Consider the following 7,758-nt stretch of genomic DNA (forward strand, 5'->3'; position numbering starts at 1 on the left):
CTCTTTAAAGTTGTCAAGTTGATCATTAACTTCTCTTTTCTTTTCCAACCTAAAGGATTCCAATTCTTCACTATTGTAGTCACTGGGATAAGGTTCATTTTCATCATTTTCTTCCTCACTTGTTTCACCTTCAGTAGCAGCATCTATTGTGACTAGGTAAGGTTCATTATTGTGGCTGATATCAATAGCTGGAACAACATCATCCCCCTCATCTACAACAAACAATTCAAGTACACCAGACCTAACAGACAGTGCTGTTTGTATTGTTCTTATGCCAGAATCCCCTTCAATCAAATAATACCTCTCAGAAGGTCCTTTGAGTATTCATTTTGGACCTTCTTCTTGAAGTAGTATGCTAGAGCATGTTGAGTAGCTCTTCTATTCTTGAATGCTTTTGGACATGTATGTTTTGTTTGCAAGGTCTTAATTTCAAATCCTTGCCCTTTCTTAACTTCAGAAAATCAGACACACAAAAGGGCAACCAACAATACACTTATATCTAACTCTAACAGAGTCACTCTTATCAACTCTAAGGCAACTCCTAGCAATTGAGTAGTAACTTACAACCCTTTTTAGCTTCTTCAAGGTTCTTAAAGCTCATACCTTTTTCCTAGCTCTTTAAAGTTGTCAAGTTGATCATTAACTTCTCTTTCTTTTCCAACCTAAGGATTCCAATTCTTCACTATTGTAGTCACTGGGATAAGGTTCATTTTCATCATTTTCTTCCTCACTTGTTTCACCTTCTGTAGCAGCATCTATTGTGACTAGGTAAGGTTCATTATTGTGGATGATATCAATAGCTGGAACAACATCATCCCCCTCATCTACAGCAAACAATTCAAGTACACCAGACCTAACAGACAGTGATGTTTGTATTGTTCTTATGCCAGAATCCCCTTCAATTAAATAATATCTCCCAGAAGGTCCTTTGAGTAGAAGTTGTTGGACCTTACTAAAACCTAACTTTTCATGAAACTCTTCACATATGTCTATATATGACAATAAATCTGGATCATACTCCTTCCAAACATGAGTCAATTTTTTAATATAAATAACAGTAGGTGTCAGTACCCACCTACCCCCATAATAGAATAATAGGTCCACCTTGTCGACCATTCTTCAAGAAAAGGACATTATAGACAAAAAGAAAGAGAAAAGGGCTATTAGACAACAACAAAATATTTAAAAAAAACAGAGGAATCTACCAAGAGTAAAGGAATAGGGACCACATTCGTCAAAGTAAAACTTTACATACACAAAAACATATAATACAATACCTAGAATCCAAAAAATGGACCATTCAATAAAATATTTCATACCTAACAACAATAAAGGCAAATCAAACTAACAAATACACAAATAAAAAATAATTATAAAATAAAGAGAGAGACAACGAATAAAGACAGAAAAGAACAAACTTGAGACAACAATATAAAAATCCTACCGAAATCAATATAGTAACACAGTACACTAACATAAATACACAACACAAAACAAACTGTTGTATCACCATAATAATTGTCAAAAAAGCATAGAAAACATGGAACATTAACATTAATAGAAATCGATTCTCAAAACAAGTAAAATTAATAAAAACCTAAACCCTAACTGAAATTCCGAAGTGTACAAAAGTTCTTACTTGAGTTGAAGTCGAGATTGTGAACGAAAATACCCTTGCAATTTGAGATCTTCACTGATGAGTGTAGTTATCAGGATGGAAGCTACTAAACCCTCTGTAGATAGTGAAATAAATTGGAAGAAGTGTAGTGTTACGTTTATTTGGGTTTTAGGGTTCTCTTAATTGGATGGGTTTTTTTTGTATTGGGTCAGTTGGGGCGGGTTTAATAACATTTGGGGCGGGTTAAGTTAAAATGGGTGGGTAATGGGTGAGTTAAATTACAACCAATGGTTGAGTGCCACGTAATTAAAAGTATTATTTAATTATTTTAAATTGTAATCTGTTATGAAGGGGGTAAATTTGGACCCAAAGGTGGATGGGAAGGGTATTTGGGGGCCAATAGGTGGATGGGGGGTAATTGTGTACCATTTCCAATACTTCGAGGGTATTTTAGGCCCTTTTCCGTTGATTTTATAATAGTGTGTTGAGATCGTCAGCACAGACATGTGGAGATCGTTAGTGTCGGTATATGGACCTCGCGAGTACCCCATGGGTCATGAACTCTCGATGTATTTTCGAGGAGTAACATGTATATACGGTTGAGAGAGTACTTGGTATTCTGAGGCATATCATTTCATGGTGTCACGTTGCATTGCATCTCATGACATCCTTCATTCTTGATGATTATGTGTTTTGTTGGTGTTTGGAAAGAACTTGATATTTGATTACCTCTATTTGATGAAACTTGATTGGTAAATGTAATATAGACTTGTATAAGTAAAGAACTTATTTTCTTATATAAACTCCGGTCGCTACTTCTTCGTTGTCGATCTATCAGATATACTGGGTACACGTGGTTTCGTACTCATACTAAACTTGTTGCACTCTTTTGTGGTGCAAATTCGATTCCGAGTACGAGCACATCTCGTGGAGCGGTTGTTCTGTGGCCCACACCTCCCTCTATCTTTTATTTATTATGTTATTTTAGTATTTAGACATGATATCCCTTATGTTTGGATTTGTCATTTTTAGTTTCAGACTTGCACCATATTTAGAAGCTCTTGTACTTATGACATTAATTCTTGGGTGGTATTTTAGCTTTCCGCGTTTTGTATTTATGAAGGACTTGATGTTGGAGATATTCTACTCGTTGTTTACCCTTTTGACATCAGTACTTAGTTTGATTGGTAAAATTATTGGGTTGACTTACCTATCGGTGGGAAATATAGGTGCCATCACGATTTATGAATTTGGATCGTGACGGTAAAATAGAGAATTGGCACTCCAACCCACCTTCATATCACTCTCTATTCGTAATATTTAGAGAAGTGAATAGTAGTTTTGGAGAACTACTATTCAGACTCTCTATTTCAATTTTTGAATATTTTATTATTATTTCTATTACTTTCTAATTAACATATAATGTCATTAATTAAATATCTAATATTCATAATTCTTTTTAAATGTAATATAATATTTTAAGAAATATATTATTTAATATATACTACTTTCATCCTCAATTAATACTATTTTAATTTTTTCTAATTTTTCTAATTTGATTTTATTATTAATTTTCACTATAAAGAATACACAAAATTAAAATGATAAGATGAAAAATTTAATTTTAAAATACAATACATAATATGATAATTTAAGTACAAGATAACAATACAATACATAACATAATAATTTAAATACAAGATAAAATACAATACATAATATAATAATTAATTCGTGCTGAAACAAGAATCATGCCAAAAAGATGTTGAACGTGCATTCGGAGTTTTGCAATCACGTTTTGCAATTATTGCAAGACCGTCATGTTTTTGGAGAAAGGAAGTGCTACATGATATAATGACTACATGTATTATACTGCATAACATGATAATTGAGGATGAACGTGATCTTAATGCACCAATTCAAGATGCCGTAGAGGCTCCAACTCCAACGACAAAAATGACGGTAGATGAAAATCCCCGATTTGAATAATTTTTAGCTAGACATAAAAAAATTAAGGACAAAAATGCTCATTTTGAACTCCGTAATGCATTAATAGAGCATTTATGGGAACAACGTAATAATTTCAAAAATTGAGTGTTTACGTAATGTTTATATAATTGTTTTCACTTTTATTTAAAATTTTCCATTAATTTGTATATTATATAATATTTTCTTGCAATTTATGTTATTTTAAAATTTATAATAAAATATAATTTTATATTAAATAAAAAATTGAAAAAATTAAATTTTATATCATATGAAAATAATATAAGGTAATTATTGGGAAAAAGAATTAAAGGATTTATATTATGAAATAAGAAAATAAGAATAAAATAGAAATTATAATTTAATAATGAGAAGAGAGAAAAAAATTCTTTTTTAGAGAGTAAAATATAGAATTAGGTTGGAGTTGGTTGTCTGAAAAAATAGAGAACTCTATATTTAGAGGGTAAAATAGAGTGTAGGGTTGGAGATGCCCTAGTTGAAAGGAAATGTAATAGCGAAAAATATTTTATCACGTTCATGCAAAATTTGAGTATTGTAGAATTTTGTTTCAACTAATTTAATTTGTAAACGTATAGAACCATAATAATATACCGTAAAACCTCACTAAATTAATAATCGATTAATTAATAACCTCTTTAAAATAATAATTTTTTTCGGTCCTGACTTGGGCCAATACAAAAAATCACTCATTTCAGTAAAGATAATATATTTTTTGAAGACCCCTATATATATAAATTAATAATTCGTTAAAAATACAAATATATCTAAGACAATTTAGTGAAACGTAAATCTATTGTGCTCTATTTTTTTTTGCTAAAATTTAAATCTTGTTGAAGTTCATCTCCAACTTTTCTTATTGCATCCAAAAGTTTCGGTGTTGTCTTTTTTGAACTGCACCATAAAATTGTGAACAATTCTAAATGTAATAAGTATTTTTTGGCCGTAACTTGTTCCAAATGTATTGTATCATCTTCTCCTTTGTCATCAACATTATTTTTTCATTGGTATCCACAATTTCCTAAGCTCTAGACCTATGAACATATATCATTTTTACCCATCCAATAGATTATTAACGTCCATTTTATTGCGGTAATCGAGATCATTAATCATGATCTTAAGTTCATGAATGATGTTTTCACAAGTGAAGTCATTTAAATTCTCTGAGATTTCATCCTCAAATTAATTTTGCAGTGTCTAAACACTCTTTAAATTCATTAATATTAATTTTTATTGATTAAATAATATCTCTATAAAATATAATATTTTATGATCCCACTTATATTAATTTAGTGAGGTTTTACTGTATATCGAGACTTCACATCCCTTTTTTTTAAAAAACAATATTAATTTTTTGCATATATTGTCGTACTTAAAATGTATAGGGGTTATTAAAGTATTATGGTCGTTTGGCCATGTTTTAAAACTTTTTTATTTGTAGTTTTTCTCTGAAAAATACCTTTGGACATAAAATTTTCATAATTTTCAAGAAATTGAAAAAAATAACAAAAGTATATTTTAGTTTTGTTTCCACTTTAAAATACTCAAAAACTGTCAAAAAAATAATTCTAATTTGTTATTAATCGCTAAATACAACTCTAATTTTTAATATATTTTAATTTTAAAAAATAAAGCTTTTAAAAAAAAATTCACATTAAAACATGCTCAAACAACCACTTTACATGTAAATGAATTGTTGAAGATAATCCCAAATATTAAATTTCAGGCCAAAAATCGGTTAGGCCGAAAATGAAAAATGAAAAATGAAAAAAGAAAAAAACAAAAAAAATAATAGGAAAATGTACTTTTATCAGATATCTAGAAGCTGTAATTACTTGTCTCTTTTAAAAATTCTCCTAAAAACATATAGACCGAAAGAGGACACTTCTCTCATCTATTTTGACTGAAGAATGCATAATTTTCTCCGTAAGATTGATTATGCATAATGAATCTATGTTATTTCCTTTGCTCTACTTAGCTCATATTTTTCTATTACCGTCTTTGCTAAAATATAATGTACAGATGGTTGCTAGACTAATTTAGTTGATGAACTAATTTATATGTCCATCCGGTTACTTTCTTGCTTTGGGTTTAGCAACATCATTTTTTAGATGAGTTTGTTTGATTTTACGATTTGCACCTCAATTATCTTTTTCTTGAGGTATTAATTTGAAAATGATGGGCATTTTATGGCAATCACGACTCGCAGAGAAAAGCAGACTATTTTTTTCCCCCCCCCCCCCCCCCCCCCTTTTTTTTTTATAGGCAAAATTCATTGGTGGTCCACTTAAGTTGGCACCAATTTCACTTAGACATCTTAACTAAGTTTTGTTCATTTTGGACACCTCATGTCATATTTCACTATGTCATTTTGACACTTTTTGCTGACATGTCATAATGAGTAATACACTCATTACCAACGCATGAAAGACTTATGTAATCATTTTTATTTTATTTTTTTCCATCTTTTTTCTCATTTTTCAGCCATCATCTCCCAAAACTTAAACTCCTTTTATGGAGAAATAAATTTGATGATGCTACAGACAAAAAAAAAAGAATTTGAACCCATTAGACTTATTGAATATTTTAATATTATTTCATTATACAAAACTTTTAATTAAACATTATATAAATGGTATGTTTAATTAAATCTCTTGTCTATTTAATTATTTTTTATGTAATATTTTTATAATATTAATTTTAGATATAAAAGTTAGTTTTTCTTATAAATTAATTTTTCTATATATGACTTTTTAAAAAATTAAATTTATGTCAATTCTATTATAAATTATAATTGGATATAACTACAATTAACCTTCACAAAAAATTAAAAATGCAAACATATAAATGTTTTAGAAAGAAATTGTTTTGTTAAATAAGAAAATATAAATGAAATAATAAATAATAATATAATAATGAAGAGATAAAAATATTCCTTTTTGATGTAAAATTTGGTGCAGTGGGTTGGAGTTGATTTATACTAAAATAGTATTGTCACCAAATTTGATATAAAATTTGGTGTTTGGGTTGGAGATGCCCTTATAATATAATGGTATAATAAAAATTAAAAGAAGACAGTATGAAGGCCCTTGCTATCATAAAGAAGAAGAAAAATGGAAAGTCATGAATTCACGAATAATCTCAACTTAGATTTGAGTAGTAGTATGTGTGGATTTGTTATACTATTCGAGAAGATGATGTGGGTGGGGAAGGGGTTGGGGTTGGGTAGAAGTGGAGAAGACGATGGGTGGGCGGGGGAAGAGTGGAGAAAACGCAAGGGTTGGGGTTGGTGGGGTGGAGAAGATGATGTGGGTGGGGTTGGGTTATTTTATTTTTAAAAATTTTTGGGCAAAAATTCCACATGTCATTCACTCATTGGTCACTTCTTCTTTTTGTACTAAAAAATAATTATTTGAGAATTATTTTTATATATATGCCACGTATCTTTATTTAATTCGTCATTTTGATACATCATCAGCGAGTGTATTACACACACTATATATTTGACTGATTATTAAAAAAGTGTCAAAATGACACAGTGGACCATGACATGAGGTGTCTAAAATTAACAAAGCTTAATTAAGATGTCTAAGTGAAAGTTGGTGCCAACTTTAGGAGGCTACCAATGGGTTCAACCTTTTTTTTATGCATGCAAGTATCTCAAATGTCAAATTAACGCGTCTATTGATAGTTGGATGTTGTGATGATTTTAGTATCAATTCCTTTTAGAATTTCTGTTGTGTATGATATTTGGATTAATAATAAAAATTAGCACTGTAATATTACAAACTAAATGACTATCTGTCACGACCCAAAGTACATCTTAAATGTGACATGGCATATAGGATCCCGAGAGACCGTACACAAGTCACTTAGCATACATTATACAAGATAATAGAAATAAAGAGTTAAAAAAAATAGCATTTTACATTTCAAAGATTTTTACAAAAGCGGAAGTCTAACATAAGTCTCAAAGTCATCTAATACATTATAAGGAAAGTTATTGTGACGTAACTAATACATCACATACAAAGTTTGAAATTAAATGCATAAAGCTATAGAGTGTCTCGGTCCTCGGAACATGAGGACTCACCAATCACTTGAAGCACCTAATAGATGTCTAGCCACGAGTGTGC

This window comes from Solanum tuberosum, unplaced genomic scaffold, assembly GCF_000226075.1.
Source record: "Solanum tuberosum cultivar DM 1-3 516 R44 unplaced genomic scaffold, SolTub_3.0 scf00088, whole genome shotgun sequence".
NCBI lineage: Eukaryota > Viridiplantae > Streptophyta > Magnoliopsida > Solanales > Solanaceae > Solanum > Solanum tuberosum.